Below are 15,404 nucleotides of genomic sequence, written 5' to 3' on the forward strand. Positions count from 1 at the left end.
CAAAGAAAAAATATATGTGGAGCAGCCTAAAGGATTTGAAAATCCATTTTATCTGAATCATGTCTACCGACTGAGGAAAGCTTTGTATGGATTGAAGCAAGCACCCCGTTCTTGGTATGAATGATTGTCTACCTTCTTGATTGGAAAGGAATACACCAGAGGATCCACAGGTAAGACATTATTCATCAAACATAAAGGTACTGATGTTATCATTGCTCAAGTTTATGTCGATGATATTGTCTTTGGATCTATAGCAAAGAAGTTGAAAGATGAATTTGTAGAGTTCATGTATTCATAATTCGAGATGAGATATTTCTGACGCAAATCAAGCAATGTGCTGATGGGATATTTCTGAACCAAACAAAGTATGTAAAGAATATGGTTGAGAAGTTTGGTATGAAGAGTTCTAAGACTATTAGAACACCGTTGGGAAAATAGGACAGGCTGTCTAAAGATGCTGAAGGAAAGGATGTCGATCACAAAGTTGTATAGGAGCATTATCGGAAGTCTTTTGTATCTCACGGCTAGCAGACCCGATATCACATTTAGTGTTGGTGTTTGTGTTCGATTCCAATCAGCCCCGAAAGAATCTCACTCTAAAGCGCAAAGAGAATTTTGAGGTATATTTATGGAATGTCCGAACTTGGATTGTGGTACTCTAAAAGATCATCACTTGATCTAATTGGATTTTCTGATTCCGATTGGGCCAGATGCTGTGATGGCCGGAAGATTACGACCGGAGGATGTTTCTACATTGGTGAAAATTTGATTAGTTAGAGTTCCAAGAAGCAAAGTTTGATTGCTCTATCTACTGTTGAAGTGGAGTGTGTAGTAGCCGGAAGCTGTTATGCGCAGTTTTTATGGATCAAGCAAATGTTGAATGATTATAAGATTGAGAAGGAGTCGTTTGTGCTATGGTGTGACAACACAAGTGCAATTAACATCTAAAAAAATCCAGTCCAACATGGTCGAACGAAGCATATAGAAATTCGATACCATTTTATTTGAGAGCTTGTGGAAGTAGAAGTGTGCTAATTACTGCACATTGGAACTAATTGTCAAAAGGCGGACATATTCACCAAAGCCTTGGATTCGGAACGGTTTGAGAAATTGAGAAAGGAATTAGGTATGTGTTCATACCTTAACTAATTCAAATTATTAAAGGAATTTAGTCCAATATTCATGAGATTTTATTTGGATATATTTTGAAATATTGGATAAATATAAAGAATGGAGAAATACATGGCATAATATTATTGGAAGGGAAATTAGTAGCCTTTTTAGGACTGCAGTGCCTGCTGCCTAGGGCAGTGCCATGACGTTGAAACAACGTCCTGACATCCCATGCGCATGTTCTGATGGAGTGTAATTATGGTGGCGTGTGAAGGGTTCTGATACACCATGTATGTATATCGATTAGGATCAGAGATTGTGTGTATCTTCATCATTTCTCTCTAACCTTAGATTTCAAAATTGTGAGAGGTTCCTCTTTAAAAAAATTTTCAATCAAGGTGAAAAATCGTTTAGGAATATTAAACCAAAAATTTCATCAAAGAAGAAGGCTGCATATTCTAAGAAAAGAAAAAAAGCAACTGAACCCTCTATTCCAGTCCTTGAAACTATCGATGAACGTAGGAGTTTGAAGAAAACTATTTGTGAGGATGAGAATCAAACAAATGCTGAAGTTCATGCTGAGGAAACAATGGTCATAACCTCTGGAGATCGTCCTATATCTAAGGGAGTTGAGGGGCAAGTTGAAGAAAATGTTGTTGTTGCCCAAATCGATCTCAACCAAGAAGCAACGATGGAAACAGAAGATCAAAATGTAGTTGATGGTGCTCAATGAGGATTTGTAGAGGAGATTGGTTCTAGCGGTGAAGAAGGTGATGTTCAAACTGATGGTGATGACGATGCTACTGTAACTACAACGAATGCCCCTATTTCAGCTGAAATACATTGCGAACATATTCCTGAGATTGTGGCTGGCAATGTACCTGGACCTGATGATCCAGAAGTGCCACAACCTGTTGATGTTAGAGGTGATCCAAATGAGGTTGGTAATGTTGCTGAAGATTGTGAGACTGTGAGTGTTGAAGGAGAAGGTAATGACGTTCATGTTGAGCATCCAGAGGAACCCGAGGTTCAAACTGCTTAAGGTAATGAAGAGAATGAAGACCTTGACTATGTTCGTTTGTCCTTTTCCTTGGACCTTCTTTAAAAAAGGAAGTTTGGAGGATCATAGAGAGTAGATCCTCCACCGGAGTCATCTCGTCTATCAAAATGGAGTCTTCGAAAGTTGACTGCTTTTTTTGGTGTTCACGAAGATAAAGCGCTTAATGAGACGTACTATTATGCCTCAGGCAAAAGGTATGCTCTTGAAATTCTTGCCGGTAGAACTTTTATTGTTGAACCTCAATTTGTTCGCAGAGCATATACAGAAATTGGCTTCTGAGCCTTTCATGGGGAACGGAATTTGTTATTTTGAGCAATAGGTCTTGATGATACTCTCCAAGATTAATGGCAAAGTGGCGAAGTGTTGAATCCGACCTCTTTTTGGCATCATAAAATCTACATGCGTGGAAAGATTTTGGAGTTGATTTCCGCTGTGATCAACGTTCTGTTACAGCTACCTGCCAACGATGTTGATAAAATGTCATCTGAGATAGTTGAAGAATCAACTTGAGAAATTGCACAGGCGATTTCCTCTAGAAATGCTTTCACTTTTGGCCGTTCTGGAGTAACTGCCGCTGTGATTACTCTAAAATATCAGTGCTTATTCCGATTTTGTGGATGTAACGTGTTCCCAACCGTAAAAAACACTGTCGTCAATCAAGATATGGGTACTTTAATTTATGCCATTGATAAGAATTTTGATTTGATTAACTTTGTATTTGATGTGATTAAGAAGATGATAGATTTCTGCTTCGATTCACGAGTGGAGTGGACTCGATTGCCCTATCCGGGCTTTATAACCTTGTTTCTCTCATCCAATGGAATTCACCCCGAGCCAGAGGAAGATGTGCCTGTTATGCGATCCTTCTTGGCTTAATCTAATCTGAAACAGCTTCACAATGATTTCCTGCATGGTGCCCCGCTAGATGCCGAAAGGGGACTTGCTCGTTGCAAGAGCTACTCTAAGATGTTATGAAGGAACATATTGCTTTGTCTGTTGTCTTGATTGAGCAGAAGAGAAAAGTTGCCAGGCCTTGAGACTTTTGCCCCATTCCGGTGATCCTGGGGAGGACCTGGAAAAGGTTCCCGATGTTGGTGATGCTGTTGATAAAGAGACGGAGCCTTGACCCGACCCTTTTTTCCTATGGCTGCAATGCAAGAGGGAGAAACAACAAGCCAGAATGGAGCTTATGATAAGGGGAATGCTTGGATATGCTGGTATCTATTTTTTAAATTTGGCTTATCTTTTGTCTGTTTTATGAACTGATGTTGTCTGCTGGTTGTTACAACACCCTTTTGATGTAAAAGTTGTCTGTGGCTTGGTGGATTTATGGCCTGTAATAACTGTGATTGAATTGTGGTTGGATTGTGTTTGCTTGTTTTTATTATGCCTTGCTTCATTTTACAAAAATGGGGAGATTGTTGGTATAAGAAAAATCCTAAAAACCCCTTTTTGCTATTTAGGCAATGAAGAGGCATGCTGACACGCTGTCACAACTACTTTGTAACTCAATTTTGGCATTGTTTGGTGCCCTAGTCGAGGAATTTGGTTTGTAAAGGTCAAACTTGATGTGCATTCAATGCTTTGAGACAAATGACTTGTCTTATATGGAAGAGGAGCAAAACGTGACAGTGGATATCTCATTTGTCTTGCAGGGCATTCATTACCTTTGTACACACTTTGTCTTCTAGTGTGTATATGTGTTTTGTTTGCATGTATATTTGTTAGCGTGTAAGACAGACCAGAACTTAGAGAGTGTGTTTTCTCTCCACTTGTTTGTGTGTTGATAGAGCTTATCCATGGAGGTTTGAAGATGAGAAAAAAGATTTCTTGACCTGAAGCCGAATGAGTCATTCATCCGATACATAACCTTATTCTTAGCTTGGCCGCAGGTCTGCTGGTGTCATTGCGGCGCAGTAACAACCAGTCCATGAGAGTTTGTATAAACTAAATGGAGTTTGGGTAGAAGATAGGTGGGTAGTTCGGTTTGGTGACTTATATGGTGTAAACCAAGTGTTTGGTTTAGTTAAGTCTCTTGGATTGAAATCCCCCAGATGTAGGTTGGAAAACCAAACTGCGTAAACAAACTTGGTGTGTTGTTTTTCTTTCTGCATTTGTTCAACCATCGATTTGTGCATGCACACACGCCGTTGTTATAACCGCGAGACAACTATGTTGAAAAGCTGTGGTTACGTCGAACGTTTCACAGTTCCACTGTGCAAGGTACTCGGAGGCGTTAAACCTCTTACTTGCACCTCCCCGTGATGAAATATCATCTAAATCAGTCAAAAACATCATTCGCTATAAAGGACAATTGGAGATGTAATTTATATTTTTTGTCACTAATGCGGTATAAATTACACGTAAGTATAAACAAAGACAAAAAAAAAAACTAAATATTATGAGGGACACAAATGTAATAACAGGTAGTCATTCGTACACTAAGCTGTATATAAGTGCTCATTAATATATATATATTTATATATATTATATTTTCATTAATATATATATTTATATATGTTAAATAAAATATAACCTCTATTTTTTTAAAATTAAATGAAAAAAAATAATTCAAAGCATATATATGTTAAACAAACACCTAACCAAAAGGACAATAAAATATCTCCTAGGATAATTTAAGGATTAAGATGATTATTGAATGAATTTGAACAATAAAATATAGTATTTATTATTCATGTAGCTAGATTAAAAGAAGAAATCAACAATACAAAAGCAAGGTATCCTTAGATAATTTTGTATAAAGTTTTCAATGACACAAACAATAAAACACTGCATTTTCTAAATTCGTATCGGCTAAAATTATTCATATTTAAATAAATATTCCATGCACAGTAACTATACAATTGAAGGGATTGTTAAGATCAATCACTCATTATTTCATCCCAAAAATTTTCAATTCTATATTAGAACTCTTTCTCTCTCTTTTTGTCATTGTTAGGAATATCAAAATATTAGAATATCTATTTGTCTTACCATTTTATTTTATTTTAAAATCGTTTAATTAATTAAAACAAGGATATGACATGCCACTAGTGATTTTCCTTGCGTTTAGTTTTTAAGAGGCGTATAATTTTGCTGTGCATTTGTTGTATCAGATTGCATCTGATCTGACTTAATGTTTCTAAAACAGGCAGCTATTCCTTTGTGTTTCTGTTGGACTTTGGGCTGGATTTATCATTGGATTCTTGACTGAATATTACACCAGCAACGCGTACAGGTCGACAAGTTTTTATTTCTGACACTTTTTTGTTCATCGTTTTGTTTCTATTGTTTTGTTGGATTAATTTTGTTCCTGGTTTCTAGAACCGTTGCGTACAACCTTGTGCAAGATGTTGCCGATTCTTGCAGAACTGGTGCAGCAACCAATGTCATATTCGGCCTGGCCTTGGGATATGAATTAGTTATAATCCCCATTTTCACTATTGCAATTAGCATCTTTGTTAGTTTCAGCTTTACGGCTATGTAAGGTATTGTCATTGCAGCTCTTGGAATGGTAAGCACAACTGCCACTGGGCTGGCCATTGATGTTTATGGTCCCATCAGCTGGGAACACCACTGCCGCCATTGGGAAGGTTCTTCGAAATTATTAACACGCTATCGCAATCTTTTTGCCCATGCTTCATATATCGATCCCTATGTTTGATTTTTTACAGGGATTTGCTATTGGATCTCCTGAACTTGTCTAATTGGCACTATTTGGCGCCTTTGTGAGCCAAGTAGCGATTTCAACAGTCGATGTTTTGACCTTGTATACACCCAAAATCAATTGGACCAGTCCAATACAAGTTCAGTCCAAGCTCTCAGAGGTTCGCGACCCAACAGAAGGTGCAAATCAGCAAGTGGGCCTGCGGACCCGACCAACTAGTGATCAAGTTACCTGAATTGTACAAGCAATCCGATAGAAGCTAACAAGCAAACAGACAAGCCATGATTTGAAAAAAAGAAGTTTGAGAGGTTGGAGAAAATTTGAGGATTCTTATCCAAACAAGATTTCAAACAAAATTGGGGCAGATAAAAGATATCGCGAGATAGCCCGGATCCTTTCTTGAGGAGACCGGGGAACACTTCGAGCAAATCGATTCTTGAAGGCTTTTCCAATTAAGCCGCCGGAGGTGATTTTTTACGATAACAGAATTGGCACACCTGGTGGGACACTGACGTCTCGCGAATTTCGCATGCAACTTCGGAAGAGAAAACTACACCGCTGACGACTATGCATATGTCAAAAACACAAAGAAATCATCGGTGATTCATCATCGCGCCATGCGCAGGAAGTTGCCCCACGCGACGTGGCTTTCGCTGTTGCTGGAAGGCCGGACCAGATCATTGGCCTTCCAACTAGCGTTCTTCAGGGGCAGATCCGTGGGGAAATTTGGTCGTCCATTCATGGATCCACCCTGGATCTATCTTGGTACATTACCGACATTCTGAAACCCACTATACAGAATGAGTTTGAACTGCTTATGGAGGGAGAAACTCGAAAAAGCAAGGTTCAGAAGGTCGATTACAACCAACCAGAGATTTGACCTCCTCTGGGCCTTACAACCAGATTCGTAGCAGATCCGATCTCCCATGCACGTAAGTATGGCCATGTTACTCTGTTCGGTAGGGCAACCGGATCTAGAGAACCTCCGATCACAACCCAGAAAGTTGGATAATTTTGAGCGTCGGCCGGGCAGGCCTTCTTTGGTCGGCCTCCAACCGACGGATTTGGGATGACCTTTGGGTCAGTCCCATCAGCACCACATTGGCAAAATAATCCCCTATTTATTGGAACTACTTTCAGCACCCTAGTCCCCACTCCAGGCCTTCAAAAAAACCCAATGGCCGGACAAGAGACTTTCAGTCCATGGGGGGCAGGGCCGACAGCGATTCCAACACCTTTCTTTGTCTCAAAGCCTTCTGGAATAACTTGGGAACCAGGGGGACCAATCCTAACACCATCCCAATAAATTAGGGGGCAGGGAGCTGCTAGGAAAGGTCAATTTGTTGCTGGTTCCGGGCTGCAACAAACTGACGAATAACTTGCCCAACTAGCCCCCAAAAGTACACTATTGCAGCAGGCTCCAGTCCTTAGAGAACCTACAGAATGCCCTCGAGTTTGGTTTCCACAACGGGGACCACTCATCAAGTCTTCCCACAGCCGGCGTTACATAATCTGTTGTCCGTTCAGGCAGCTTCTGAATAGCCTGGGAGGCAGGAAGAGATGGCGTCGTTGCCACATCCCATCATAAATCCACAGGTAATAAAAGATGAAATTCATAGGATGTATGGCGATTGGCGAAGCAAGGATTCGATCGAGCAGTTCTTAAAACAATTCAGAAGGGCAAAAACTAAATGCCATGTTCGTGTACTAGATGATCAGGTGGTGAATATGGAAATAAATAACATGATGCACCAGCTACATGACAGGATGACTCTCCAGGAGTGTCATGACTTTCGGAAGCCGAAGTCCAAAGCTGTGAAGGCCGAAAAACCCTTGAAAGAAGCTCAAACGGCCTGAAATCAGAAGTTCGGGAGTGGAAATCATTGCGTCTTTGCCCAAGAAAGGGCTGCCGAGGTCAAGGAGGAGCAAGAGGAGACCTTTTAGGCTAAAATTTTACAAGGGAAGCCATATACATGCCCGGCTCTTAAGCCGCCACGACGGAAGGAGCTAAATCAGAAGGTATCTTACTCGTTCGACATCGTGAAGACGGAAAAATATTTTTGACTACTTGCCAAAAGACAATCAGCTCCGCCTCAAAGAAGGTTACAAAATACCAACCAAAAATGAGCTGAATGGAAAATCATTTTGTAAATGGCATGGAGTATATGGCCATCAGATTGGGAACTGTATTGCCTTCCAGAATGCAATCTAGAAAGCCATCAAGGAAAACCGCCTCAAGCTGGCCGAAAAACCTAACATGAAGGTAGACACAAAGTAGTTCCCCGTGCTGATAAATGTTGTTGATATGCATCCATCCAGGTCCAAAAAGGAAAATTCAGGGTTTGGAGTAGATAGTATGGGAGCAGGCCTTCAAAAACCCGTGTTTGAAAGGCTTGGAAGGTTTGTTAAACCTCCGAGAAGGAGTTCGGTGTGGGATAGACTTTCCCCCTCGAACACGGTCGCAAAAGTAAGCTTCGAAAAGGGTGGCGAGGTTTGGAGAGTAACCTCCATAGATCAGGTGGTGATCACACCCCCATCAGATTGTCTTCCTGGGAAAGCGCCCGGTGACGGAAGCTAGACAAAGAACGGGAAGGAGCAGACGACACGACCTCCTACTAGAACCCAAAAAAGGAGAATGCAACGACAACGTTTGGCAACTAGCTTTTTCTAGGAGCATCAGGCTGGGGGGTAGTAGGCCGACGACCATAAAGGTCAGGCCATGGGGCAGCAGCCCTAGGACTCGGAAGGAGCTGTTGTCAGAAGGCCGAAGCTTGGTCGGAAGGACCTTCATAGCCAACTTCAGGCCCTAAAAGAATGGAGACCGAAAGGAGTTTCTGCAAGGATTGAGTACCCTACTAAACCTTACTTTACTGTGACACTCGGGGAAGACCAGATTCCTGAGGATGAGCCGATGATTGATGCTCTCAATTGCGATGAGACGTCGGAGGCTACCTTGGATATCATAGCTTCTGATCAAGACCTTGAACGACCTTTGCATTGTGAGAGAGACCTTAAGGTTAATACAATAAGTGTGTTATGAGCTGTTCGTTATGTTGGGTGGACCAAAATATGACATCCAAAAAGGAGAACCAGAACCAGGAGTCTTCCAGAAATTAACAAACAAAAGTACGCGTCATTTGAAGCCCTTGTTCCTTACCGTATATCTCGACGGGCGGACGGTCAGCAAGGTTCTAGTCGATGGAGGACCATCCGTCAATTTCATGACCTTGTCTACCTTAAGGAAGATAAGGAAAAACAGAAATGATCTCGTCTCGACATCCATGCGAATGGCCAACTTCATTGGAAACGCACGCACAACAGTATGCATTTTAGTGGCGAAGGTGACGGTCGGAATGAGGATAGAACAGATGGCTCTCTTTGTCATCAAAGGGAAGCCAATTTATTCAGCCATTCTCATGAGGGATTGGATCCACACTACTCAATGCGTCCCTTCGACTCTGCACAAAAAATTTATGTTTTGGAACTGGGATCAAGTCGAAACGGTGGAAGCCAAGGCTGATCCAACCATGGAGGTACATTCCGTAGAGACCGTTTATTATTCCCCTGATGTATACTCGTTTTACATTATGCTAGAGGACATTGGAATGTGGAAAGAATGCAATCTAACTATGAACGGATTCGAAATCAAAGTTTAGGCCGAGGCACGTCCTAATAATTTAGGTAGTTATCATGTCTGATAACCTGATTTTGCAGGATTTGGAGGTGAGGGCAGACAGGTCTAGCTGTCAATTCATACAAGCTATAAATCATGCCGTTCAACCTCCCGATGGGCAGATAGGGACATCCTTTCAGCCGCCTAATTACGATCAAGACAAAGAGGATATTCATTCACTGATTCAAAGAGTTGCTCTACCTTTCGAAGCACAGGACCCATTGGAGGAGGTCAACCTGGGGGATGAGGCAACCCCTCGGACGACACAAGTCAGTGTCTTGCTGGATGCCGAGAAGAAGAAGCGAATGATTACTTTGATCCAAAAATTCAAGGATTGTTCGCATGGGATTACCATGAGATGCCAGGGCTATCAAGGAGCTTAGTGGAGCATCTATTACCTACTAAAGCTTCATTTCGGCCGCATAAACAGCCCCGTAGGCGTTTCAACCCGAAATTATTGCCGAAACTGAATGAGAAGGTCAAAAAAAATCCTTAAAGCTAACTTTATTCAGACATGCAGGTCCCCGGAGTAGATTTCTAACATTGTTCCAGTGTTGAAGAAGAATGGAAAGATCCGGATCTGTATTGACTTCTAGAATCTCAATTTAGCAATGCCGAATGCCGAATACGTGATGCCCATTGCCGACATGCTCGTGGATTCTATGGCTGGATTCGAGATTCTTTCTTTTATGGACGCCTACTCTGGCTATAATCAAATATATCTGGCCGAGGAGGACATCTATAAAACATCTTTCCATTTTCCTAGAGCAATCGAAATCTTCGAATTGATAGTAATGCCCTTCGGCATCAATAATGCCGGAGCGACCTACCAGAGGGCAATGAACGTAATTTTTCATGACCTGATCGGCGCTTACATGGAGGTATACATAGATGACGAGTTTGTGAAGTCCCAAGCATTCGATCACCACCTGCTGGACCTTCGGAAGGCCTTTATGCAAATAAGACAACATGACCTCAAGATGAACCCGGAAAAGTGCATTTTCAGAGTACAAACAGGAAATTCCTTAGGTTTTTTGGTCTATCAAAAGGAGATCGAAGTTGAAAAGAGTAAGGCCAAGGCTGTCTAGCACTTTGGACCCCTCCCCGAAATATTAAAGAGCTGCAAAGCTTGATGGGGAAGGTCAATTTTTTAAGAAGATTCATCGCCAATGCGGCTGGGAGAATGAAGACCTTCTCGGTGTTGTTGTGTGGCAATAAAGACGTATTCTAGTGGGGAGCAACCAAGAAAGAAGCCCTGGCCAGATTAAGCAGGCGTTAGCATCTCCTCCGATGTTAATGCCACCAATCAGCGGAAGGGAGTTGAAGCTGTACATAGCTGCGACCGACGATACAACAGGTTGCCTCCTTGCCCAAGATGATGATGAAGGTCGGGGACGCGCTATGTTGAAATTCGTTATTCATGCATTGAAAAAATTTATTTATCATTATATAATACATGCACAAAATTAGAGTATTATTTTATGCCGGTTGAAACTAAAGTCATATGAAAAGTCGATCTCCTACAATATTTATTAAATAGGACAGTCCTCTGAGGCTGTTTAGTTAAATGGGCGTTAAAGTAACATCATTCGCTTTGACATATCAGCCCCTTAAGGCTGTGGAAAGACAAGCCATCGCAAATTTCTTGGCCGAACATCCTAGGATGGTTCAGGCCGGTCCGTTGGACTACATGGGCTGGAACCTTGCCTGGTGACTTTTTATGGTTCCAGCGTCTCGGGAGCAGCCGGAACAAGCGTGGTGATCTCCAGTCCAGTAGAATAATTATGGCGTTTTTTCCAATAACTTTTGTAAGGAATCACGAATAACCAAGCCGAATATGAGGCGTTGCTATTGGCGTTGGGATTCTTGGTCGCAAGGGATGTCAAGAACGTCGTTATCGAGGGGATTCTCAGTTGTTTATCCAACAGGCCCTCAAAAGAACTCAAGTACAAGGAACCACGACTTCAGGACCTTATTCGAGAAATCCACGACCTTCTTCAGTAGCTCACGGAGGTGATGTTGGAGGACATACCTCGGGAAGAGAATCTATAGGCAAACGACTTGATGCAATGGGCTTCCGGGTTTAAGAGAAAATGAATACAACCAAGTTACGAATGTTTGTAGGCTGACTACGACCTTGATTGGCGAACCCCGCTGCTGGAAGATCTAACATACCCCGAAAAGATCGCTTCAAAAGTAGTGCGCCATCAGCTTCTAAAATACACTCAAATTGATGGGGAACTTTATCGACGGAGATCCAATGGGACTTTAGCACGGTGCTTGGGTCACAAAGATGCTATGAAGGTCATGGCCAAGGTCCACGAAGGTGTTGGAGGTGTCCATAGGGCTGGACCCGCTATGAAGTGGACAATCCTCCGTTACGGCTATTTTTGGCCACGAATCTCGCAGGATTGCATGGATTATGCTAAAGGATGTCCAACATGTCAGCGCCATAGACCAATTTGACGAGTCCCCATAGAAGAACTTTATTCGATTATAAAACCTTGGTCTTTCCTTCGGTGGGCGATGGACATCATCGGCAAGATTCATCCTCCATCTTCCAATGGGCATTTATTCATTCTCGTAGCTATGGACTACTTCACAGAGTGGGCGGAAGCTGTTCCATTGGCCAAGGTACAACATAATCATGTCATACGCTTTATTAAAAATACCATTATTCACAGGTTTGGCATTCCAAAGACGATAACCACCGACCAAGGGATTGTATTTATGAGCGCGAAGGTCAAGGCTTTTACAGTCCAATACGGAATCTAGCTGCTCCATTCCTCTCCGAACTACCCTCAGGCTAACGGGCAAGCCGAGGCGACAAACAAAATCTTGATTTTCATTATCAAAACAGCGCTGGAGGACAACCCAATGGGCTGGCATGATACTTTGGAAGAGGTTTTATGGGCATATCGGAATGCCAAATCATCCGTAACAAGGAGCACTCCTTATAGGCTGACCTACAACCATACACTATGCTTCCGTTGGAGATTACAGTGTCTTCTCTACGGATCTTAAAGATGGACCAGCTGCCAATTGGAGAGCAGGACCAGACCTTGCTCCAGAAGCTCGACGCTTTGCCCAAAGAGAGACTGAAGACTCTTGAACGCATTTGGCATCAAAAGAGAAAGGCTGAATCGACCTTCCAAAAGCACGTGAGGCCTCAGACCTTCCAAGAAGGTGACATGATTTGAAAGGCCGTCCTCTTGAAAGGCCCCAAAAATGCGAAGCTCGGGAAGTGGTTCCCTATATGGGAAGGGCCGTTTATCATATTGGCCAAGTCAACTAATGGCACATATAGATTGATGGAGCCCGAATGGGAGGAGCTAAAAACGTTTATTAATGGAAAACATCTTAGAAGGTTCTATCCTTCTCTTTGGAAGCGGAAAGGAATGCACGATCAGGCTGCGGTTGACCACGACCTTACGGAAGACAAAGACACTGTGGGACAGGCCGAATAAGCAAAAATCGACCTTCTTGAACGCAAATCTTGGATTTTGGCTACCATTGGGTAACCAGAAGGTTGAGATAGCATTGAAAATTAGGATTTTGGAGGTGAAATGACCTAGGTGCGAGGCATGATCCGACAAAATTCAAAAAAATCGCGTGCACTAGTCGATCCAAACACGGGGGATTTTACAAAATTATCCGGACTATATATAAAGTTGTGTCCAGATAAATTTTCTGAGGGGCATTTGTACACACTTAAAATTAAGTGGACCAGTATAGTACAAGCACAACCCAAGCTCTCGGAGGTTCATGACCCAACAGAAGGTCCAGATCAGAAAGTGGGCCTGCGGACCCGACCAATCTAGTGATCAAGTTAGCTCAACTGTAGAAGCAACCAAATGGAAGCTAGCAAGCAAACAGGTAAGGCATGATTTTAAAAAAAAAAGGTTGGAGATGTTGGAGAAAATTTGGGGATAAAATCTTATCCAAACAAGATTTCAAACAAGATTGGGGGAAATAAAATATCAAAAAGAGATAACACGCCAGACACCATTGATAGTCATCTTCTACAATATTTTCTCTTCATTTTTTTCTTTAACTTTTTTCTATGAATAATGTAATTATTTACAATTTTTTTCACATTAATTCTAGTTTCTTCTTCCAGCTTCGTTCTTGTTTTATTAGCTTATTCTTTTTATCAAATATTCGGATATCGCGAGATAGCCCGGATTCTTTCTTAAGGAGGCCGGGGAACCCTTCGAACAAATCGATTCTGGCATTTTTCCGATTAAGCCGCCGGAGGTAATTTCTTATGAAAACAGACCCCTAAAGTCTTTATTGGTCTAATCGTCGATGCAATGCTTCCGTACTGGTTCTCTGCCATGACCATGAAGAGTGTCGGCAACACTACTTTGAAAATGGTCGAGGAAGTTCGAAGGCAGTTCAATACTATTCTGGGCCTGATTGAGGTCTATACCAAGCCAAATTACGCCACGTATTTGAAAATCTTCACCGACGCTTCCATTAAAGAGATGATTCCTCATGGTGCTCTTGTCATGCTCACCCCTCTGATTTTCAGAACCTTCTTTAGCGTCGAGACCCTTCTGGTGTCCTTGCCGGTTCTCTTATTTCTGGCGTCCAGGTCTGTATACTACAGTTATTGCTCAAAAGCTTTAATTTTTTGCCCTTATTCTCGACTATTTACCCGTATTTGTGTACCATATAGATTGCAATATCCGCATCAAACACCGATGGCACATGGGACAATGCTAAAAAGTACATTGAGGCAAGAGACTTGATTGATATATTCTTCACCTTACTTTTTTACTCACTCCATCAATATATATCAAGAACCCTCGGCCCAAAGGGATCGGATGCGCACAAGGCAGTGGTCATTGGCGACCCTCTCAAGGACACTTCCGGACCTTCACTTAACATCCTCATCAAGCTGATGGCAGTCGAGTCACTTGTGTTTGCGCCCTTCTTCGCCACTCACGGCAGGCTGCTTTTCAAACTCTTTTGAGCGAGGCTTACATGAAAATCTCATCCAGCGTGTCTTGTCTTAAGTTTGTTTTGATAAAGGCTTATTACCATTGATATAGTAAAAAGATCATTCACTCTTTGCAAGCAAACTTAGAATTTGTAGTCTTTTATATTTTTTCCCCATGTGAGGGAATTTGTTCGATGGATAAATTTTGTTGGAAATTTGAATTATTGCTAGAGCTGTTAAATGGATTGGGCTATGGACCAGACCGGGTCGGTCGATCCGGGTCAGATATTGACTGTATTTTATACGGGGTTAAATCAACTATTTCAAATTTTTTTCTATTCCTGTATTCTAACCAATAAGATAATTACATATGTAGTAATAAATAAGAGAGAGAATAATGTAGCATTTAGTTAAATTTAAATATATTTTTTAAATTAAATATCTATTATTTTGCATATTCAGTCTTTTAAAAATTAAAAAGAAAATAAAAAATATATTATATTCAATTTCAATTCTAATTTTTTTTTATGCTACTTTATAATTTTTGTAAAGATGAATTATTTTTATACAAAATATTACATGCACAACTATATAAAAAATTAAATACATTCAATTTTTTATATAATACTTTAAGGATTTATATTTTTATATTTAATTTTTTATTAGAATATTTTATTTAAAAAAATAGTGAAAAAAATAGCATAATAAAATTATATATAAATAATTTTACATCAATTTTTACTATTGTATATAAGTCATTTTAAATTATAAAATAGCATAATAAAAATATATATCATTTTAGCGTAATTGTTAGCTTCATTTCAGGGTTTTCATAGATCATTAAGGGTTAATTTTATATTTTTTTTAATAAAAATTTTTTTATTGCATGTAAAAATCATTTTACATCAATTCATATTATAAACAAAATAATACTATTATAATATTG

At 40.8% G+C, this 15,404-nt stretch overlaps 1 pseudogene; it reads left to right on the top strand.

Annotated features, from left to right (window-relative positions):
• The first annotated feature begins 3,316 nt into the window (after positions 1-3,316).
• On the top strand, positions 3,317-14,707 carry LOC127241640 (pyrophosphate-energized vacuolar membrane proton pump-like; annotated as a pseudogene).
• Positions 14,708-15,404: the final 697 nt, after the last annotated feature.

The sequence above is a fragment of the Andrographis paniculata genome, unplaced genomic scaffold (assembly GCF_009805555.1).
Source record: "Andrographis paniculata isolate CXL003 unplaced genomic scaffold, ASM980555v1 Contig83END, whole genome shotgun sequence".
Lineage (NCBI taxonomy): Eukaryota > Viridiplantae > Streptophyta > Magnoliopsida > Lamiales > Acanthaceae > Andrographis > Andrographis paniculata.